The sequence below is a fragment of the Sinohyriopsis cumingii genome, chromosome 18, assembly GCF_028554795.1.
Source record: "Sinohyriopsis cumingii isolate HCF-2022 chromosome 18, ASM2855479v2, whole genome shotgun sequence".
Classification (NCBI taxonomy): Eukaryota; Metazoa; Mollusca; class Bivalvia; order Unionida; family Unionidae; genus Sinohyriopsis; species Sinohyriopsis cumingii.
In genome coordinates, this window is record NC_142978.1 from 63616911 (window position 1) to 63641997 (window position 25087).

The window sequence follows — 25087 nt, forward strand, 5'->3', positions numbered from 1 at the left end:
TCGCTATGTTTGTGTGATAGTCCTTTTGTGTCAACACGATAAATGATTTTAGATAAATAACAAAAAGAACAACATGCATATATAGTTACGCGTTTATAGCACGTTTGGGGTTTGGTAATGAATATAAAACAGTTTTCCATATGGTGGAGAGAATTTGCTCTTATTAATATGTGCACGAAAGAGACGTATAGTGGCTTTGCTTATAGAATTCGATTGGCCCTGATTAGTCTGACTGATAAGATTTGGCCCTGCCGTTTTGGCAAGAGATAATGACATGATGACATGCTAACTTTCTGGTTATCTAATTTGTATACGGTCAAAAGCTTTTTCATTGCGATCAACAATCGGAGGTAGGGAAACATCCGTATCATCAACGATATAGACCGATGCAAAATTATCATTTAAGTCGTTTGTTTTTTCGATATCCTCAAAAATCAATTTGTATGGACCATTTTCTTTCTTAACAAGTAAACGAGAAACCAAGTTTAGATGTATTCCTTTAATCAAAATGGAACAAACTTCCAGTGATGTTTCGAATTTGAAGATGTAAACTTTAAAGTTTCGGTCGTAGAAATGTTGGCTTTGTTGTCTTTTTAAGGTTATTACTTCATTAACGTGCAACACGTCTGCCTCTTACTGAATATTTTGCGTACTTAATACGACTCCCTGGCCCTGCGATCGTGTGAACAATGTAATGTTTTTGTGAGGTATTACGGTTAAAGCCAAGTCAAAAAATTGTGATGTGAAAGACTCGTTAGCACCAACAATGCTTTGTTTGCTGTTAAGAAATCATCCCAAGGAAATTTGGTCTCATCTCTAAAGGAATAAAAAAAAGTCCGCACAAAGGTATTGGCAAGTTTTCTGACTATGACTTTGTTTAATCTGCAAAACCGCTTAGAGAAAGGCAAAGGATGACACATGGTCTGAAATCGATGATTTAAATGGAATAACAATGTTTTGCCTAATAATTGTCGAATTTGAAATTAGCGTTGGGTCTTATACAGATCTTGTTTCTATAGTTCTAATCAGTTGTTGAACGGTATTTGCTCAATCGTTTACCAATACTGAATCTTTTAATTTAAAGCATCGTACATCCAGCAGATCTTCTTGTATATCACGATACTAATAACGATATTTCAATACCATTTAAATCTTCAATATTTATAATGGGGGTCGGTAAATAAACGAAGATCATGACACCGCCACGTTTATTTATTTTTGACTATTGAGCAGATTACCCGGTAGTCGAAGGTCGTTAAGATGAATACACGTTATTAATGTGTTTCGTTAAAGCACAAAATATCAAACTTATGTAGCAGTTGTTCATTTACTTGGAATTTACTTCATATGCTTCTAATGTTGAGACGAAAATCTCTTTGTTATTATTATTAGTGTTGTTGTTGTCAGAAAAAAATTACTTTCAGATAAGAGTGATCGGTCTTCCGTGTTTTACAAGGGACTAGGTTTTGTTTTCATACCAACATAAGGAATATCTGAATTCAATTTGTTAACAAAAGCGTATTTGTTGATGACAATAATAAGATCAAACACAAATTAAAATTGTTGGTGTGATTATGTATCAAATAAAACTTTTGCATTTGTTGTGAATTATTTTCCACAAATAACTCGCAATTGTTTATGGTGGTCGTACGTGGTGCACAAACTAATGCATTGAAGTATCTGTATCGATAAAGCTTTAGACTTTTAATACCTGGGGTAATAAATAAACATGACATCTTCAGATTGAAGAATTTCGTTCAAGGATGCATAAAAGCGACTACTTCGAGTTAAACATGAACGAAATAGCTAAACGATAAAACTAATATAAATGAGACTACTTAAGTTATCACATCATTAAAAAATGTAAATACATTAAGAATATCAGAATGGCATATTTATTTATTTTGAGTTTTAGGAGTATAGTATTCAACATTTTCTTTCAATAGCATACGTCGTTTAATGAAACCAGAAACCACACGTATATGACGTACAACGTCCAAAAAATAAAAAATCCGTCCAACCATAGGCGTTCTTGCTGATACTTGCAGGTGATAAACTCAGATAAGTACTAAGCAAACCGGTTGCATGGAAATTGTCAAGAAAAGTTAGTACACAAAACAGAAATCAATTTTTATTTTGATTATTTTGAACTTAAATGCTTATTACAAATTTTAGTAAATTTGAATTGCAATATCCGTTCCCCGTTTAGCCTGATAAATATCGGTTCAGGGAATTAAAGTAAGATGATCAGGTTGGCACCCCTTACGATTACGGTTCAAAGAAATTTTATTCAGATTCCCTTTAAGCAATCCTACTTTTGAACTCGTGCATATTTTTGAAACCTTTTTGGATTTCCGATCTGTAAAAGTATAAAGACACTGAAGTACAACAAATTATAAACTGACTTCATGGTTGTACGTATAGTATAATTCTATCCATTTTCTTTCGCTAGAAGAAAAAACGGAGTGATAAATCTAGTGCTTATTGAAGAAATACAAAAAAAAAAAAAAACAACGAAATAAATGAAAACCAAATTGTTCTCCTCAAAAGTTTAAACTCGGAATTAATTCGCACGTGCGTTCTCCTGTGAAAGCTTGATATCTATTATGACAGTATTCTGTCTTTTCCAGTTGTCCTTTCCCACCGACGTTGATAAAGTCTTTACTTTTGGCTGCTGATACTTTTGCCATCTCTCTTTGGTGTCATAGTGACTATTTCATCGTAATCAAATCATTCGGTTGTAGTCATTACTCTTCTGTATAGCGACGGGCGGTAAACTAATTTCTCAGATTTACATGTTTTGGGTCTCTGACCATGACATTTTTCAACACACACACGTGTGTGTGTGTGTGTGTGTGTGTGTGTGTAAATAAAACAAATCAGTTTTTAGAATTCAGCTGATACACGGTCAATGAAAAATCAGATTGGTGATTTAGTCGGAACCAAGTTGGAACAAACTACAGTAAGAGCAGTTTCCGTCTAATTGACGAATTAGCCTGAACCACATTGTACCAAATGTAGGGAAAATGCTGTTTTTAATTTATTTCCCCGTTCATAGATTTTGCTAGATTTTATTTATTATTTGTGTGACCATGGAAGATCGGCGTTTAGGTCATATGTCTAAACCAAGTAATAAACTACTTTGTTAGTACTGTTATTATACTGAACCGTTTTCACAGGTCTTTATTTAAGCATAGGTTAGTTTCGTAAATTGACCTAGGCTATTTTCGTATAATCACGTATGTTGGTTTCGTAAATTTGTAATAGAGGGATATCTTAGGCAAACAAATAATTTATAATTTGTGACAAATTGTTTTATCAATGTCTTGAGTATTTTGTACTTGACGAGATCAAACATATGGAATTTGAATTATTATAATAGATAAGTAGTAAATTTATAACGAAGGATAATGCAATATTTTATAATTTTGATCATAATGCGAATGTTTCTTAAATGTGGCTTGAGCAAATAAAATCTGTATATTTTGTCATGCGATAAATAGAACATTACATTTGTACTAATTTCAATTGAAAGTTACGAATTACAATTATTCTATTCTTTTCCACGTACAGGTTCGCATTTTGCTCGAATATTTTCATAAACTTTATTTAAAATGAGCACGCATGTAAGATCCTCTTTGTAACGCATGGAAGTGAGTAAGGACGTGGAGACAACGCAGACGTAGAAAGCAACATATATTACAGTTTAATAAAAGAACAAGATGGAATATGAACAAACTATTTTTCACAAAATGTTTTAAAATCTTGTTTTCTGGCATTAAGCCAATATCAAATGGATATGTTCTTAACGAACCTTGCATACTAGTATTCGTGCCCATAATTGTTCCCGTCTTGTTTCCACAGTTGAAATAGAAATGAAATATGCGATTGTTTATCGTCCTGATGAAGGACTATATTGAAAAGTGTCCGTTTACTGCTTACTTTCCAGTTTTCTTCGCATGATTAGTACGGATTTATGCCCTCGACAAACGTGCTGGTTTGATTTGATTTCTGATGTAACTGTTGTGTGATAGTGTTGGTTGCCACGGAAACTGTGCTAGGAAAGTAATAAAGAAGATTTGCACATTTTTCATCTTTTCCACTTATATGTCGTTGATACTGTCTATCTACAAACTATTCACTATTACCTTATGTATTTCTGGCATAAACTAATTTTTTTTTAAACAAAGGCTTTAAAATCGAACCTGGTAACCGGTGACAAATAAAGCTAAATAACAAGTTAACATGAAACGGTTTCAAGTTCTGTTTAAAAAATGAGTCAAACATTGTGCGTTTCAAACATTGTTTAAAAGTGTTGGTTGGTATGTCTGATTTTAGGCCTTTCTAGAAGCTTCTGTGTTTTCATATGCGGAATATATAGGTGTGTCCTCGTGTTCCTGAATGTTTCTTTAGCTACGTCGCAGCACACACACGCACACAGTGTCTTAACTAAAGCCTAAGCCTCGAACGATTTAAAACTGGGTTGAATCATATGTATTTGTTTTGCCTTCTTAATCCAAAACTTATCTATACCTGTTCAATTGTAACTTGGCTATCGAAAGAAAATGAATGTATTGATTTCTTTAGTCGTGTTTCATCGTTCTCGCAGCAATGACATCTTGTATTGGTGAGCCATGTGTCCCTTAGATCGTTTATGACCTCGTAACGGTGTTCACAAAAGAGTTAAAAATAAAGAAAGAGAAACAGGCTTTACTTTAGGAATTACTGTAATGGGTATGAGTAATTTATAAATGGCATCTCAATTTTTTGTGGAACTATCGAACACGTTTCACATATTCATATGTAGAACTAGAAGAGGAAATAACACCACTATAGGACTCAACCCTGGTTTATATAATAGTTTTATGCATGGTGTTGAACTGAATTCTTTTGTTTGTACTTTTTCTCAAAGCTACAAATTTGGTGCGATTAGAGGAACGCATTAAATGTAGTTACAAAATTTGTACAGGAATAATATAATGATACTAAAAAGCAAATTGTAATTCAAATTTGAAGTCGTTTTAACTGGAAAGATTAGCGATTACTCTTAGATACTGTCTTTCTAAATGATGATTGCATGCATTGAATAATTACGTTCCTGGTCCCAAATTCTCCAAATAATTTAATCAACATATGACCTTCAGCTCAAAATGAGAGAGTTTTATATATTATAATTTTGATTAACATTAAGTTAAATTCGTACCTTCAGGATCTTCCGAACTTCGGTTTCTCTATGCTAAATTTAAATTACATTGATATGCTCCATGTATTATAATAAGTGCGTTTGGAGTCAAGTTCATTCTCGAGTGTCTTGCTTCATTAGTTTCAAAAGTACGGGGATTGGTCTTCTTTTCTTTGTAGTCTGTATCTTATCAGAAAAGCATATCATAGGTTTACCGTGTAATATTACATGAACTCCAAGCTGGATCAATAAGATAAAAGTGAACGAGTACTAATAGTATTCATGTAGTTTTGTCAACCCAATGTATACATACTTGCTATGTGACAAAGTAATGCTACATTTAACAGATATATAAATCTGTCTACTCCCGAGCCGAAATACGTAATTAATCTATATCATTCGAGAGATAAATTACGAAAATTAAGGATCGACTTGTAAACTTTCCAGTGCAAGCTGTGTTGTTTTCCAAGGAGGAAATCCACTTCAGATCTGATCATAACTAAACGAGTCTAAATCAACAGTACACACCATTGATATATATTCCCATACTCATTTCATAGTGTCGACGCTATAAAAATATCTCCATTGCTTCAACTAAGCTTTAGAACTTGTCCAGTAAAAACATTCTGTGTTCGTTTTCGTCAGTATGTTTACATCTTTAAACTTTAAAGACTTCTCTAATGAGGCGATATATATCGTAATTGTTTTATTTCTAATGAGAGAGAGAGTTGACATGAAAATCTCTTACTCTCATGTACTGTTAGAAATATCGTAGATTTTATCAGGACCAGAGAAATATATATCGATATATTTAATCATACATATGTTGTCCAAACAAAACTACATGCATTTTATTCCTGCACCGACACGCAAATACTATGGCAGATTATACAAGTTCAAGTTGGTGCTTGTCATATATATATATATATATATATATATATATATATATATATATATATATATATATATATATATATATATATATATATATATATATATATATATATATATATATATATATATATATATTTCTTTACGTCGGTAGTTTCCCTCAGTAAATTTTCTTATTATATGCTCATTATTTTCTCCGTTAACTTTACATTGTAAGAATCGTGCAATATTACCCGATACTGAACTCGCGTGCAAATACACATATTGCAAGCACGTGCATAAATGAACTACTTTCTATTGTAAACAAACAATGGCCGCAGACGCCAACACGTTTGATTTGTAAACAAATCATGTACACTCGCGTAGCAGGCGCTCTTTCGTTGTGGTTGTTTAAATTTGTTCTGAATGAAGTAAAGCAGATATTTCGTGGACTGCTATATACCAGCTGCTTTGGCACATTCCGCGTTAACTTTTTTGATGCAATCTTTCGGATTTAGGCTAGCTATACAATAGACGCAAGAAATGGTCATTGCAAATAACATGCCAGTGACAAAGCATGTACTGTCTTCTATAGCTGGTTATAAGAACGGACCAAAAATATACTTACAGTTTTACACCCTGAATTTCCTCAAAATGTACTTTCTTAGTTCTGCAGATCCGACTTAACCGAGCCATGTCATAGGTTCTCCATTTTGATTACACATTTCGAAAATGTACTGTAATTACGAATATAAGTGCAATTACCTTCCTTACTGCACTCAAAATGAAATAAGCATTAAATTCCACAGCGTGTTTTTGATAATTGCAATTGAATGGCTTCGTATTTTTCCCACATTATAATTTCAAACATTCAATGACAGAATCTGAAATACATTTGCAGATATCAACATGCTTCTTCCTCGCTCCTTCAATCCGATGTATTTCATGTGGAATTGTCATATATAAATCCAGTCCAACATCACAAAATATCGCAAAGTCGAAAAAAATACCAAAATCCATTCATTCCAGGTATAATGGAAAAGTTATTGCAATGCGCATTCATTCACAATACGACTCCAAATTTCAATTTTAACTTAACATGCCATTTTCTTTCGAAAGTTACGTCGAGCGCGCGACTAAGTTCAAATTTATCTGGGCGGAGCTATGTGCGCAATAATAATGTTGTGTAATGATGAATCTGCGTTTGTATATCAGTTACTTTGTTTCTTGTAGTGTATTTGTTAGCATAATTAAGCATTATGTAGAATAAAAAATGAGCATATAATAAAAAGGTTACTGCATTTGTATGGGAAACTTTGAACTAGTTTTGTCGGATGGATGTACTTGACTCCCAAGGTCTATTCGGAAAACTCGTTCATATTTTTCCATACAAATGCAGTAACCTACAAATATCGCACACCCAGCCTGGAACTACTTATACAACTTGAAATATTACATATTAGTCCACTTATTTAATATCCGGAATGATTTACTGCTATACATTTTAACTTATTGAAAAATGCCAACACATGTTTGTAATTTTAAGAAAAGCAGTCATATTTGGTAAAAATGGACGCTTTTGCCGCTGGTTGATAACATGAAAGTACGGTAAGTAGTGATGAGCACTTTGTGTGATTTCACTATATCTAAGCCGAAAATTTGGAGTTAGTTGAGGTGGACGGAGTGCTTGACGATGAGTTCTCAGATGAGCATTAAACTTGAGAGAGAGAGAGAGAGAGAGAGAGAGAGAGAGAGAGAGAGCACTTTGCCGCTGAAATCTTGCATTGAAATTTTCTAAATCCAGACTTAAATCTAGACAAAGTAAGAAAGCCTCGGGGAGTAATATTAATGTCAAGATTCAAGGCATGGTTAGAAATGCCCCACGCTTGGAGAAAACTTTACCCCATGTTTAGTTCCCAAGAGAATTCAAAGACAATGTACATTATCTTAAATATCAAACTTATCTAAACACACTGGTCAACAGTGAAATCATTACTGACTTGAAAAGGCCCTAATCTGTAGTATTTTGGTGTGCCGAACACGAATATAACCGTGAAAAATTTGTATTGGCTCTCGTTTTGAAGATATTCATATACCTCATTTTCTATGTTTCACTGTGTAAATTTCTCCAGTAGGACTGCAGCAACATCCGGAATAATGATGTAACATTGCATAATACCATCATGCTCACATCATCCACAGTTGATTGCATCATTTTCTGATGCAATGCAATACTAATGCCATGCGGCTGCTGAAGTAAGTTGACGTCAGCAGTGTACTATACATGTGTAGGCCTATTATACTAATGCCAGGCGGCTGCTGAAGCTGACGTAAGCAGTGTGCTATATAAAGCCCAATCAGATAGGTTCAGCATTTAAAATATTTTAGACGTTGTGCGAGACAGTTCAAGCTACTGTTACATAAAACTTATTATTTTATCCATTTACGTACAATAAAGAACAGTAATGCCTCGAAAGTGTGTTAATACCGCGGACAATTTTTGCTATATTTGTGGGGAAGTGACATTTGCCAACCAGAAGAAAAGTATCAATTCTCAAGTGAAGAAGGCATATCATCTTTACTTCGGATGCAAGGTTGGTGACCAAGACAAGCCTTGGGCTCCGCATATATGCTGTGCTACATGTACAACACAGCTTTCACAGTGGTTGAATTGCAAAAGGTCATCAATGCCGTTTGCAGTCCCAATGGTGTGGAGAGAGCCAAGCAACCACCTAAATGACTGTTACTTCTGCTTGGTTCCTCCTCTTTCCGGCGGAATAACGAAGCGAAAGAAGTCGAGAATAGTCTACCCAAACATTCCGTCTGCATTGAGACCAGTTCCACATGGTGAGGGACTTCCTATTCCAGAACCTCCAGCAGAATATTCTCTTGATTCATCTGACGAAGACAAAGGTGAGTCGACCTGTTCTTCTCCTGGTCCATCAGCATGCAGTGATCCAGATTTTCACTGTGGTGCATCATCAACCCCACACAGAATAACACAGGAAGAACTAAATGACCTGATTCGTGATTTGGACTTATCAAAGAACAAGGCAGAATTGCTAGGATCAAGACTCCAACAATGGAATCTTCTAGAAGAAGATGTCACAATTACTGCATATCGAAAGCGCCACCAGCAATTGGAGCCTTTCTTCAGAAAGGAAAGTAATCTGATATTCTGTTCCGATATTGAGGGCCTCATGAATGCTTTAAAAATCACTCATGACCCACAAGAATGGAGACTATTTGTGGACTCTTCGAAACTGAGTCTCAAGGCTGTGCTTTTGCACAATGGAAACATTCTTCCATCTATTCCAGTAGCGTATGCTGTCCACATGAAAGAGACATACGATAACTTAAGGCAGCTACTGAATTCCATTGAGTATAACAAGTACAGCTGGCACCTCTGTGGTGATTTGAAGGTAGTTGCCCTTTTAATGGGACTGCAGCAAGGATATACAAAATACATGTGTTTCTTATGCGAGTGGGATAGCCGAGCAAGGGAAATGCACTACATGAGGAAGGAATGGACTCACAGGCAGAATGTAGCCATTGGAGAGAAGAATATCCAACACCCAGCTCTGGTTGAGGCTCAGAAAATCTTGCTACCACCCCTTCACATCAAACTAGGTTTGATGAAGAACTTCGTGAAAGCCATTGACCGGACTTTGCCAGCATTCCGATACCTGCATGAAAAATTCCCTCGACTCAGCGAAGCAAAGATTAAAGAGGGAGTTTTTGTGGGTCCTCAGATTCGAGAGCTTTTCAAAGATGACCGGTTCAACAACTTGCTGGAAGGTGACGCGAAACAAGCATGGAATGCTTTTCGCCTAGTTTCTACAAACTTCCTAGGAAATGTTAGGGCAGAAAACTATAAGGAACTAGTAGAAGACATGTTGATGAAGTATAAGAAACTTGGCTGCAATATGTCTCTAAAGATTCACTTCCTTCATTCCCATTTGGATTTCTTTCCTAGCAACTGTGGTATTGTTAGTGATGAACACGGCGAACGTTTTCATCAAGATATCGCAACAATGGAACAAAGATACCAGGGAAAATGGTCCACTACAATGCTGGCTGACTACTGCTGGACACTCCTCAGAGATGCTCCCGAACAGCTATACAAGAGACAGGCGAAGAAATCTAAGATGTAGTCAATGACTTGATTTTTTATAGGTAGGCTATTACAGTTGACCTTTTACTATTGGAATGCATTTCGTTATGTAAACATTAATTTCTTGCAGATTACAAAAAAACTAGAGCCAATTTTGCAATTTGACTGTCATATTCGTGTTCAGCACATAAAAATTGATAAGAATTGACTAATTTTATTTCAGTAACATGACTTTTGTAAAAATTTGTTGTCCAGTGACATCCATTTCAGCTTTAGAGCTTCAAAAATATGAATTATATTTTGCAAGGAGCAAGTTTAAATGGATGAACTTAAAATTTGTCCATTAAAATTACCGAATTTGAAACTATTAAAAAATGTCAACACCGTTTGTAATTTTAATATTGCATGAAAATGGCTCTTTTGAGAATTTAGAGTTGGTCGAGATTGGCAACGATATTTTGGACAGTATGTTCGACCATGAATTCTTATTGGAAGCTGGTGTTTCCAGATGACACCAAACACGAAAGAGAGGGCGAGACCAGTTACTTCGCCGCTGAAATCTTGTACTGAAAGTTGAAAGATCCAGACGAAGAAAGAAAGACTTAGGGACTCGTGTCAAGATTATAGGAATGGTTAGAAATTATTCCACGTTTGGAGAAAACTTTAACTTACCCCTGTTTAATTAATAATCTAAATTGATGCCTGACTGATTACTATAATGAAACCGATTAGTATGCACTATGATAATCTTAGTAGTTACAACACCGCTATAGACAGATAACTAACAGAGAGTTACTATGGCTACGACATGTGCTCTTCAGATGAGTTTGCCAAGTGCCACAAAGTTCTGAATTCTGGGCTCGACGATATTAAAAAATGTTTCAAGAAGTCGCAAAAAACAACTTTTGAACCGTTTACCGGTTTGATGTCGTTCCGATCTCCAGCCCTAACAAAAAGAAAAGGGACGTTCCACAAAAGAAAAAATACCCCACGTTTATGTTTTAGTTATTTGCAATCGTCAAGTCTAAGAAATATTTTCTCCTTTGATAAGTTAGTGTTTTTTGTTTACTGTTTTCTCCTTATTATACCAATAGTGTAAGTAGTAAATTGTAGGCTTCAGTATCAACACTTTGATTTTTATCAAAATACTATTGAATGTCAGCTTTATGTCTTTAACAGTATAAACTATACTATAGGCTTAATCGTCCCGGTTTAGTTACAGCTTTTAGATTGCAACTTATACAAAGGTTGGCATAGACATATCAAATTCCTCTGCTCTAAGGTTTTGTAAACTGAACTTGTGGAGTGGGGCTAAGACTGTTATTTTCTTTTGAACGGAAATATTTTGCTTTATTTTATTAAAATGTGTTCCTAATAATAACATATGTATACAGTGGTGTTTTTTTTTTCTTCCTATAGATCAGAGCAAAATAGTTTTCCAACAACCGACAGGTAGAAATTAAACATAAAGGTGTCATGCCCCTTCCCCAGCATTGAATTGATGGTTCCTAATATAACTGCTTTATACCGTTGTAGATATCACGTGGTACGTTTCGAAATACCTTATCATACCTCAATAAAATAATTTTCGCGATACCCAGCTGAGAGACAGATGCCCTATGTAGGACAGGCAGGACGTCATGCCAGGTAGAGGATTAGCGTTGTAATTAAGATGGAGTTATTGGTCATATTATCCGGAGGAAGTTTGAACTAAATCCTTTTCCAACACTGATGTAGCCAATTATGGCTACCCTGGACTGGTATCATGGGTTAGAAATAGCCAATAATGCGCTAAAAGTGCCGTAAAACGACCAAACTCTACCCTCATCCATCGACATCTTTATTACTGTTATATGGTATTTATCACTTTCGAAAGGCTAGTAAAATAAACAAGAAAATAAAAATGCATAAAATATCCGTCCAAACTTTATACTCTGGGATTCCCTTTTTATACTCTGAGATTGCCCTGATTATACTCTGAGATTGCCAAACACCTTGGAAATGTTAAGATTCAAAGGATATATTGGCTTACACTGTCTAGATTGAAGCTGACGTGTATTTTGTTCGAAGATCCATTTTTAACTGATTATTACAATTATTTATCCTATATATGTTTTGAATTTCATAGATTTAGACACAATGAAGTACCCTATACACATTTCCTTTGCGGCAGACAATGTATATTTTGCAGTACATGTGAAGACGGTCCTTTGCTTATGCACTCCACGAAAGTACGGTACAGTACAGACCTATTTTTTTAATTTAAATTTTGCAAGATCGAATTAATTAAATGCTCTTAAATGTTAGTTGGCTTTGATCTGTGTGTGTGTGTGTGTGTGTGTGTGTGTGAAGAAATGCAGCTCCGTAAGGCCTACTGTATGTTATTTAATTTCCTCACAAAATGGGTTGACTTATAACATAACAGTATAAAACCTTAAATCCTTTGGTTATACTTCTTTTGTCAGGAACCAACATATGTTTATGTTCGTTTCAGTTATGATATCTGTGATAAATTCGCTATGTTCAGGCACGTTACACACAAAAAACCTATTATAGACACAAAACATTTTCTGTTTACTATTGTTCCGAATCCCCGCTGGCATCACATCAAAAATAGTTGTGTCATGTGCACAAGGCAACCTATAATCTTGAAAAGACCAAGAATGTAAAAGAGAAAAGAATAAGAAACGAAATCTCGTTTCTTATTTCTTCTGAATAGTTCTAGTACAATACTGGTGTGGTAGAAATTGCAGTTCTATTTATATGCACGTAGTGAAGAATAATGTACCAACAGTGCAAGAGCAACAAAATGTCACGTAGACCTTAATTGGTGTATATTTTTATTTAATATATCAGCCCAACGTTGCTCCACGATCATATTTTGAAAACTAGTTTGCTCACAAAATTATACACTCTGCTGAAATTTCTTGGATGATCAAGGCTGCATTACTATCAAATTTGGAACATGTAGTCATCAAACGCAGATGATTGCTTGGATGCGTTGTTACCCGTAATTATAGATGGCCTGTCCTTCCATTATTTCTTCTTCAGGTATTCATTGTTAATTTGAAATCGATAAATAAGTCTCTTATTTTCAGAATGGAGGCTACGCCGTCCTGATATTCCACTTAAAAATATCTCCTTCATAAAAGTGTTCAGTTTGTTTATTTCCAGAACCAGTTCACTATATCTGACTTGTCCATCTATAACTTAGAGCGGTCTCCAATAAAAGTATCTACTGCTAACTATTTTTAAATATTCTTGAGTCATCTACTCCACTACTGTAATCATACAATCAAACAATTATAGGATTTACCCTGCACTGCTTAAGCACACCTTTATTTGTGTTACAGCTTTTCACTGCAAATTCAAAGTGATTTATTTTTGTCTGTGTTCATCGCATCCGCGAAAACCAAACAATTTGCTATTGTAATAGTAAACATAGTTTTGGAGGGACACATGAACTTATCCAGACAAGCCTTTCTCCCACATAAGTCTCTCACCTTCGCTTGACACGGGTTCAGCGTGTAAATGTAATAGTAAAACCTTATTTGAAGCGGGTCTTTAATTTTAGTTAGCTATGAACAGTCATTGACATAGACATGTACAAATAAACAAACGTTAAGCAAACTTAGTGGCAATGTGCTTGAGTAGTAATTCTCTTTTCGAAGAGATCCGGGTGACCCTGAAAAGGGTCGTTTGGTTTTTATTTTTAGTCACCACTCTCCAAATATGGCATAATCTTCAGCGTGAGCTTCACATTTGGTACTTTCACATTTAGTACATTTATCACATTTAGTACATCTATCACATTTAGTACATCTATCACATTTAGTACATCTTTGTTTCAATCCATCTCCTCCCAAGGATTGATGGAGACAGTGAATCTAAACTCAGACCTATTTGCCTCCATCTCTCAATCATCTGTTCGTAGAACCTGGTGGGGTGAGGGAAGGGCTGTTGTTGCATTTGTTATTGTTGTTGCTGTTGGTGGTTTTGTTCCTTTGCTTCCATCTGTCGCAGGTTTTCTTGTAACCTCATCCTCATTTGAATGAGGAGCACGAATTTCTCTCTCTCTCTCTCTCTCTCCCCCCCCCCCCCTCATCTAGAGCTCCATTTCCCTTTTTTCTTCATCTCATGCAGTCTTGATTTTCAGCACCTCTTCATTCAGGACTTCTTTTACAAACTATTTCGCTACTTTCAAAGAAATCGTCTCCCTCTTCAGGCGCATCTTGTTGGGATCCCGCATCATCTAATCTAGTAGACTCAGGAATTACTCAAACTGATGGCTTCTCTCCATGTTCCAGCTCTGAAGTGTTCTGTCATTCTTCTCATAGGAAATTAACAAAGAATAACAAGACTCTCTGACTGATCATGAATTATAGTCATTTATGGCCATTACGCTTTGTACGATTCTTTAATAGCAGCACATGTGTCTTCTTAATGTACCGTCGTTTGGGTATAAGAACCACAACCTGCCGTATCAATGTGTACTCTGCATGCTCCTTAATGTTACTGTTCAGAAGCCTCAGCTGATGTCACCTGATGATTTCCCTTGATTATAGTTTACTTGGATACCTCGGCCGAAATATAATGGTGTCATCTTGCCACTGATTTGGAATAGAGGTATCTGTGCTAATTTTCTTACTTCTTATTTGTAAGAGAACAAGGAATTTCTTTCTTTTATTTGTTTCCTTTTAAACGGGATCTTGCTAGGTGTTGGTTAACTTCTTTTGGAACTCTCGACCCTGATTTTGGTTCTTTTGGTTTTGTTTGGAACCAATTTATGTCAGTATGTGTTGATGGTTTTGGATTGTAACCACCTTATATGCTTTGATTTTATGGATCAGGTTTTCCTTTATATAATCTGGCAAGTTCACTTTTTCCCAAGGTATTCTGATTAGATTAAGTCCACTTCATGAGGGTCTTGGGTTTTTGACCACCTTATATTTTCTAATTTTTAGGTCAAAGCTCTAAATATTATGTACGGGATTTATTTAATGTGCCAGCTGTTGCCGCCTTTTGCATCAAGACCTGATGGTCTGAGATTTTGGACCACTTTAATGTTTCGTATGCATTAATTCGTCAGTTTGTATGGTTATAAAACATGATACTTTATGCTTGCTTTCCAATCATTGCTATATTGTGTGGCTGGGTTTGATGACTTGGGTTTAGGGCCATCTTGTATATAATTAAAGTTTAATTGAGATAAGAATTAAAGTATTGTATTATGCATATACCTATAGCCTTATATCGTTTTTTATTGTTATTGGGATTTTTTAATTAAAGAAAGAAAAAAAGAATAGAGTTATAGAGGAATAATATGTGCGTTCGTTAGAGCAGCTTTAAGTTTCAGTAGGTGAGATATTTGTTCGAGGTCTAGTTGTTACTTATTTTATATTATTTGACTTTATTTTGAGTATATGATAATTTGTTATGCTGTTTTTGATTTGATATGTATCTTAATTTGTGCATATCATATTCTTGTTAGCCCAATTTATGGTGGACCCGTACGCATTTGCGATGTAAGTTTCTGAAAAATAACTTCTTTCACACTTCCCTCGGTGGTTTTTTCCCCCCTCGTCCCGCCTGGACAAGTACTATACCTTTATTTAATATAAAATGTATGCTATATTTTCTCTTTTGTTTCGGAATTTAGTAGGTAAATGGGGCAGGGGCTTTTATGTGAGGGATTATCAGAGGACTTTAAGGGGATTATTTGTTATGTTGTTTTCTCTATTAATTATTGCTCTAATTTTAGATTTATTTTGGTTAGTTGAACTTACGAGGCGTGGAGTTGTCCACCTCCCCCAGGATGAAAACGTGCGAAATTCCGACGTCATTTTTTGGTGAGCCAACCCCCCTCACACCCTACCCGGTGGATTGGCTCATATCATCAACTATATCTGTGTTGTTGTTGTATTACTTTAGGATTTTATACATCATTAGGTGATTATCTTTTACCTTTTGTACCTATTCCAGAAAAGAAGCACAAGATATTGCTAAATATCGAATTGATATATTTAGTTTCTTGTTGCATGAATTTTGGATTGGTTAATGTTGCTTTTAACTTTTGAAAGTGATAATCTTTCCTGTTATTTCCTTTTAATTATGTTAGTAGTGAAGTGGGATACCCTACGGACAATGGAAATTCCAGTCAAAACACCCCTGGGACACTCTACGGACAATGGAAATTTAACATGGCGAAAAATCGTGGGACACTCTACGGACAAGGGGAATTAACATGGGAATAAATCGTGGGACACTCTACGGACAAGGGGAATTTAACATGGGAATAAATCGTGGGACACTCTACGGACAAGGGGAATTTAACATGGGATTTTTTTTTAAAAAAAATTTTTTTAAAAAAGGGGTAGGCAATTCAAAGACTATCTCTTTTCGAGAAATATGGCTGGCCCTGAAAAGGGCCTGTGGGTTTTCTTCTTCTTCTTCTTCTAATTTCTTCTTTTCCTCCACCAAGTTCTTATTTTATCTCCTACACTCTTCTTCTCTTTCTTTTTTTTCTTCTCCTCCTCTTCTTTCTTCTTCTCTTCCTCCTCTTCTTTCTTCCTCTTTTCATTTTCTTCTTCTTTTTCAATTTTTTCATTCCATTCTCTCATCCTTATCCTTTCCTCTTCATCCTCCTTTTCCTCCTTTATTTCTTTTAACAGATCACTGATGATTACCTTCATTTTTCGTAAATTGTTTATCTCCATCTTCACTCTATGGGGACTATATGAGTAGTGATCCTCGTTTAGGTTAACCAACATTTGCTCAAACATTCCTAAATTGTCCATGACGTTTTGCAATTTTTCCATTTTGTTAAGGTGGTTTGAAGCCATCTTCTTTTTATTCTTTGCAGAATGGTTTGAACCACGAATACTGTGGGTTCTTATACAAAAAGCGCGGACGTGATGGAAAACATCCCCTAAAACATAAAATTGATCTTACCTAGATCATAACCTAACAACGTGCGGACGTGAAGGAAAACATCCCCACTTTTCTCATTTCATATAATCAAACCCAAACTATACTCTCCACATACGCTAAGAAACAATAAAGAAACCCATAATCTACTATTCACACCAACCTACTTCATTAGTTACAAACACAAACACACAAACACATACACTTCCACTATTAATAAAGAGTTAGTGTTTATTTTCACACTACTCTACCTACTCACATTGGCAAATTAATAGTTATTTCTTTTCTAGAGTATTGGGTAGCCCTGAAAAGGGCTGTTTTGTTTGGAACTTCATGGGCACCTGGTTAATGGTGGCACCTTCCAGGCCTGGCGCCACATACGCATCTTATCCCCCAGTTACTTTTTACCTTTTGGGGGGAGAGAGCAGAGGCAGGATATGTCGCTTCAGAATCCCAATTTTCGCTCTCTGGGATTTTGAAATTTTTTCTTCTCTCCTTTTCCTCCTCCTCTTCTTCTTTCTTTCTTCTTTCCTCTTTATATCTTCTCTCCTCCTCTTCTTTGTTTCTTCTTTCCTCCTCTCTTATTCTTCCCTCCTCGACAATGGCTTCCGCGGCCAGTTCATTTAATATGCGCCTGGCATATTCCAGATGCACATGAAGCTCCAACAGTTTCTCAAGTCTCGTGTTCATTTTTTGGTGTTGATCAATCAACAAGGGTAGCTGGACTGCCGAACGAGTTTCAATTTATACTGAAAGCGCGGACGTGAAGGAAAACATCCCCCTAAAAACATAAAATTCATCTTACCTAGATCATGACCAAAAAAACAACAACGCGCGGACCTAAAAGAAACACTCGCTCACTTTTTTATGCTACCCATCACTTCAATAGACTATCCACATACTCAAAGCAATCCAATCTAACCCCAAATATACACCTCAAGCAGCCCAAAAAAACCAAACAAACATCATTTTAATCTACTATCCACACCAACCTACTTTATCACTTACAAACACAAACACACCAACACATACCCTCAAAATTTTTAAGAAAGAGTTAGTGTTTATTTTCACACTACTCTACCTACACACATTGGCAAATGGATCATTACTTCTTTTCTAGAGTATTGGGGTAGCCCTGAAAAGGGCTGTTTTTTTTGTTTTGCTATGGCATTCTTTTTTAGTTTCTAAGAATGCGATGTCCTCTGAGGATAGACTTTCTGGCAATAGGTCTGCTTCTTCGGAAAGAGAAGAAGAACTCTTTGGTGTCGATACGGCAATCGACAAAGCCTCTGTCAGGTTCAGGTTGCTGCTGCTGCTGCTGCTGCTGCTGCTGCTGTTCTTGTTGTTGCTGTTGCTGCTGTTTTTGAAGTCTGTACTTCTCTGTCCATTCTTCTTTTTCCCTGTTCACTTCTTCTCTGAAGAGCTCTTCTATTAGGTCTTCAGTGATTTTTAACATTCTCACATTCTCTATTTCTTCTGGCTTCGGTATCAGACTGTGTCTGACCCTATGCAAATTCACGTAGGCTTCGTTGAGCTTAGCTAGTTTGGAGCACATCTTCTTAGGAGGATGAGTCGACAATGGATGGTTAGACTGGAAACAACCCCGGTTCTTAAAGTTAAAGCGCGGACGTGAAGGAAAACATCCCCCACACGGTTTTTTCGAGCCGCAACGTTCATGAGAGGGATAGTAAGAAATGAAAGAGCATCAATTCAACATTCTTATAGCTAAACAAAAGACAAAGGCATTTTTTCAAAACACAACATTTTTTATTCAAAAATCACTTAACACTAAACAACAACTCTAACATTTTTTAACAATAATATAACACTATAACATCTAACATTTTTTTCTCAATTAACAATCTACTTAGAACAGGGCTGACAACGTTGTGAATGAAATTGTGATTTCCACTGTTGGAAATCATTAGGCCATTGATGGACACTACGTTTCCTAGCTTGAGACAAAAGATAAGCATAATGGTCACAAAACCATCGATCTGCTTTCACATCATTTCTAGCAGAAGAACGAGGATCGAAATGAGTCACTAAATGTTCTAAGGAATAGCCCAGGCTGCGATGATGCAGAAAATACACACAGTACTGTCCACACACCAAGGAATCTGTGCCTTGTAATTTCACGTTATTGAATCGGGTGGTTTGAGCATTTCTTCTCATAAAGTCGATGATATCGTCTTCCAAAGGGGGCAATCCGTACGAATCGAAATATTCCACACATCCTTCTTGAGGAAAGTAGACGGCTACCCAGTGGGTTCCTGGGAGATGACTGTCGTCCGTGTTGATCACGTAAGCTTGATGGTCTTTAGGTTTGCGATGAGGGAGTTCATCTTTAGCACAGACGATAGGATTCCAAGAAGCCGTATACGAACTGTGGTTCAAAAGGTAATAAAGTTCCCAGGTATCCATTGTTTTGTGTTTTCTTCTTCACAGGTAATAATAAGTCGTCAATTCGATCCTGACTTTTTGCTTGAAAATGTCTGACGAATAAACGGTTATTCGTTCTGTTTCCTCACTCTGATTCAGGAGAGCTTCGATACGATGGATCTCTTGAGTGGTTAATGGTGGACAAGAATGTTCACGCAAGTCTTTATACCACTGGTGCAACACGTCTTTGTTCGAGATGAGACTCCAAGCTTCGTCCAGATACTCGTCCAATTTTTCTTCTTGACTCAACATCAGGCATTTATCGTGTTGAATTTGACTGGGATGATCGTTTTGACATCCATAACAATTTTTCTTGATCAATTCCGTCATTTTGTCGACCAAGTGTTTGGCAAAACAGGAGACTAAATGGGCTTCTTGTTCTGGCCATCGGGACTTCATCATGATCACTTCTTCTTCTTTTTCCACGGTCTCCTTACATTCCATGTCCAAAGTTTCTCCACTAGGTAAAGAGGGATAACAGTCTTCCATGGTTTCTAGTAATCTAGAATGACTTCTCTCAAACTGTTGATTTCTATGGTATTATCGAATTCTGCATACAGGATGACGTTCACTGTCTGTTTCAGTGTTTCTTTAAACTGAAGTTCCACACGAATCTGGCCAGATTTTATAGGGTGGAAATGTCCCTCGTCGCTGCCTTGGTCTGGAGTAAAATCGAAAGCCCACAAAGCATAGCCTCCTGCATAATCTTCGTACTCAATGCCGTGACTGGTGTTGGTTCCTAACTGGCCGGTGGCTTCGTACAGGGACAAGTACGATCTCAAGTAATTCCCGTCATCAAATTTAGGTTCGAAAGGTCGGGTACACAAGGTCTTACCATCGCGACTGACTTCGATTTTGGTCACGCCGAAGTGTTGAAAGTTGAAAGGATTTTGATTGAAGGCTCCGTTGAAGGCTGAATTCGAGACCATACCAAGGATTAAACGTTTGGGTAGCTGTCCTTGGAACAGATGATCTTCGGTTATGGATTGCAGTCCGCTGGGAATGGTGAACGTTTTCACTTCCACACGTCGTATGGGATACTTGGCGGTCGTTCTGCTCAACGTTTGACTGATGTCGTTACCTACTTTGGGTAACACTTCCACGCGTCGTACGTAGAGTTTGGCTTCTTGGATTATGCTTTTAGGAGGCTTAGTAGGATCAGCAGCTATCAAATGGAAAGCGGCACTGCTGCGATTCAGTCTCAAGCGGACATTCACCCCGTTCAGCAAATATTTCTCTTGCAACCACATGTCCAAATGCAAACGATCCATCAGTTCTAAACTTTTCTTGTTTATGATTTTGTCTGCTCTTGCCTCAAAGCTGGAATTGGATGTATCTGTTTTTTCTAACTTGCCCGCTTCGTCAGCTACCCACAGCACACAGGCATTGAGATGACTATCCTTGGCATCTATTCCGTACGTCAAGAGATCTTCCAAGTAGGCACGGTAAGGGTATGTATCCATGCTGCTGCTGACTAGTTTGTTATTCAAGTACAAATCCACTGAGCTGAACAAGGACTGCATGAAATTGTTGACGGGACCTATTTCGTCATCGTCTTTTATTCCATTACCATCCTTATCTAGAACTTTGACTTTCAAGTACAAGTAACTGCTATTCAGATCGATGTAATCTTCGGGCTGTCCCTTGATTTCAAACTCGATGGGAGCGGAATCGGCCAATGAGGAGACGGGATGAAATTCCACCCATTGGGATTCTTGCATCGTCATCATGGTGGGGGGCATGGCAAACAGATCCAGTTCCGTCTTGGAACAGGCGCAAGACTCTCGGTGCATCATTTTGTTCTGTGTTTCAATAATCGAAAACGTCTAAGTCTCGAACGGTTCTTCTTTTCTTGGCCTTTCTCGCTTGAAGTCTGGTGAAAGGGTGTTTTCTTCTTCGTCGTCTCTGTCTGCCTTGTCCTTGCTGAATGCTTGACTCGGTAGCGTGCAGGGCATTTATAGGTGTGTCTCGTCGGCCTAAAATGTCTTTACCTGTTTGCAGCAAGACATTTTTGCCTGCCCTCATGAAGGCTTCTTTAGGGTTTTGTTTGTCGATGATGACATTTTGAAGAAATTCTTTGCCTTGCGTCAGTGCCGCATCTTTCAAGGCGTGCAATCCGCGTGTCACCATCGGTTTCAACACCGGGGCCACCGAACGAAAGGCTGATTTTAACATGTCTCCTAAACCGTGTCCTCGCTGTCGAGCCACCCCTCGGTACACTGGATACATGACTTACTTACGAGTCGTGAGAGAACCGTTTTCGAAAATGGAGTTTCACCGTGACTTTTCCTTTGGTGAATGGAATATTTTGTCCCAAATCTCCTTTTATAGTAATGTTGACTGTGTCCAAATACGACTTGCTGACAGGCAAATAGTGAGGATGGACAAATTCGCGGTGGACGTGGTAAGTGTTTCCACCTTCCTCGTCAGCGTTTGCGGCAGAATCCACTTTGAAAGGAATGACACGCAGTAACGGTACGGAGGTGTGTCCCACCACGTTATACTCCACCACATCGGAGTACACGAACATCAAATTTAGTCCTTGGTTCAGTTCTACCGGGGTACGAAAATACTTGGCAAAAGTATCGTTGTCAGAAATGACTAGTAATTCGCCTTTTTGTTGTTCTACTTTCTTCCTCAGCTCCATGTCACCACCCAACATGTCAAACAATTCAGGACAAAACAAGAAAGACATGATTTTGGACCCCTCAGGAAATTTTATCAGGAAGCGACGAGCTGTTTTGTGGTACTCCAGGGTGACACTTTTTTTGACACTTTCCAAAGCTTTCAGAAACACACCATTAAACCTGGTGGCTATGGTGTTGACCAAATGTTGACCACTAAAATAATAGCCTGGGGGAATGAACAAGTGATAGGTGGTCCACTTTAGATTTGGTGAACGGGTTTTCTTGTCATATTTGCTATGGGTATCCAAGTACTGTTGCATTTGTTCGTCATGAACTTCCACATCAAATTTATTTTGATTGGAAAGGACATTGAGGACTTGGGTCGGGTGAATCATTTCTACTAAACCCACTTCCCAATGGGCTTCGTGATCTAAGGGGATGGCTTGAGGTAATTTGGCCGTGTAACAGCACAACGTGTTATTGGGAAACACCTCCATGGAACTGTCACTGGGTAAGGTCAAGTAAAATTGGTTTTCGTGACTCATAATTCTAGAGTTCTGTGGCTGTCCGAGGGGATATTACTGGACGTCAGAGGCGTGTCTCCGCCCAAAATGGGGTTCTGGTTGTGGTTGTTGGAGTGGTGACTGGCACTGGCACTGGACACAACGTTCCCGTTCGAGGAGAATTTCAGGGAAGGATTGGGAAGCAGGTAACCGATGCAACTGCTCAATAAAATGGTCCACAATTGTTTGTCTCCTTGTTGCAAACTCAAATTGGCGATGGCTGCCCCGATGACACAATACACCACGAAGATTTGGCAGAAAAAGACGATTTGCGTTTTAGGCACACGTTCTCCACACCACACCCACAAGGGTTGTTTTTGTAAATCTTGCACAGAAGAACTAGGGGAAGAAGGAGTGGTCGACGTAGCTGCGTCTGCTGAGTGAAAGGGCATGATGGTCACTTCTTCTTTTTATAGTCGATGACTTGCGAAGCGTCGATCCAAGAATCGAAACTGGGTGGATATCCTTTCCAACGTACTTTGACTTCTTTGACACGTCGTTTGCCCACTTTACGGGTTCTGCGTTCGAGAATGCTTTCGATGTCGTACACGTCGTCTTCTTTTTTGGTGACACGTTGTAACTCGGGCAAATAAAACGTTCCTTTGAGTACTTCTCCGTTCATGTCTTCCAATTTATAGACGGCAGGATGACGCCCATGCACTTGTCCAGTAACGCGAAACAGTTCGGTCGTCCAGTTAGGTAAGTAACCTTTGTCGAAAGTGCGTTTGGTTTTGCCAATGCGCACCCAATCTCCTACGGCCAACTCTCCACTTTTCTTGGGGACAGCCCTCGTCGGGGACGTACCGAACAGGCGCTCGAACACCAGCACTTCGTTGTCGGGAGTCACGTCTTGCGGGGCACGTCCGATGCTTCGATGGTAAGATTGGTTGTACGCTTGCACCAGGTGCGGTAAGATGTCGATGTACTTCAGAGTGTGGTAATGCGTAAAATATTTCCACATGCGTTCTTTCAAAGTACGTTGAAAACGTTCCACGATGCTGGCTTTGGTTTCGGGATTCTCGGTGGTAAAAAAATGAATGTCACGCTTCTTTAATTCTTTTTGGAAAGCTTGGTTCAGAAATTCGGTGCCTTTGTCCGTTTGCCATCGAAGAGGGCGACGACCACTTTGTTTCAACACCCGTTGCAGGGCTCGCACTAACTCGCTGCTCGATTTGGAAGTCAAGGGCACGACCCAGGCAAATTTGGAAAAGACGTCGATGACACAAAACAAATATTTGTAGCCACGATTGTAGCTGGCCAAATGAGAGACATCGGCTAAATCGGCTTGCCATTGATGATCGATGCCTTCCACTCGGGTGCGACTTCTGGCAAACTTGCGTCGAATGGGTTTGTGCAAAGTGTAGGTAGCTTGTTCTTGTAACCATCGTTGCACTTGAGGTAAACGGAGACTTTTCAGTCGAGTTTTGGCAGCACGATACAATTTTTGAACTCCTGCGTAACCTGCAGGATGGGAGGGATCGTAGTAAATGCTGGCTAAGACTTTTTCCATTTTTTTGTGTTTGTGTGTTAATAAGGCACCCACTCTTGGAAGAGGCTACTCTTTTTCTCTTGGGGTATTTTCTTGGATTGCAAGGCTTTGCGTGTGCGACCGGCAATAGGTGTCGAAGAGGAGGATGTCTGAGCAGGGGATATCGGTTCTTGTTTCACTTCTGTCTTCACTTTCTTTTTCTCTTGTGATGAAGAAGGGGTGGCCATCATCTTTTTAATCCATCCAATTCTGGAGGTAGGTGGTGTTGTTAACTTGCGTACTTTTTCTGGTGGAGTTTGAAACCCTTCTTCTTCTTCTTCTTCTTTTCCTTTTTCTTTCTTGACCACTGGTACCGGTACTGGTACTGGTACTGGTGATGGTGCTGGACTTTTCATCAAGGTCTTAAAATCTTTCAAAGTGGGTAGAGCTGTTTCGTCTAAAGCTTTCTGGTGAAAGAGTTGCAGTCGTTGCAAGAGTTGACCGTACTTTTGCGATTTTTCTGTTTCGGACAAATCTTGGCGATCCATCAAGGATTGCAATTCGTGTTGTAACTGGGACATCTCGCTCAAATTGGGATTGGGAGGTAAATGCGGGGTGCGTTGTTCTTGCCACCGATGGTATTCCATCCATCGTTTGTAAGGCACTAAAGCTAGTTTTCGTCCTTCCATGGGGTTGTCAGGGGTCGATTCTGAGATCTTGGGACTTTCGAAGGCCTTTTTATCTTGCTCCCATCAGTCCTCCCAACATGGTTCCCAAGACTCCTTTCAGTATGGGGCCTAACAAGAGAGGCAAAATGCCTCCACGTTGAACCAACATCTTCTTTTTTTGACGAATGGGAATTTTCTTTTGAACCATTTGGCGAAGAACGTGACG

General features: G+C 38.0%; 1 pseudogene; it reads right to left on the reverse strand.

Annotated features, from left to right (window-relative positions):
- Window positions 1-13202: 13202 nt before the first annotated feature.
- Window positions 13203-25087, reverse strand: part of LOC149776787 (uncharacterized) — a 29442-nt pseudogene continuing 17557 nt past the window's right edge.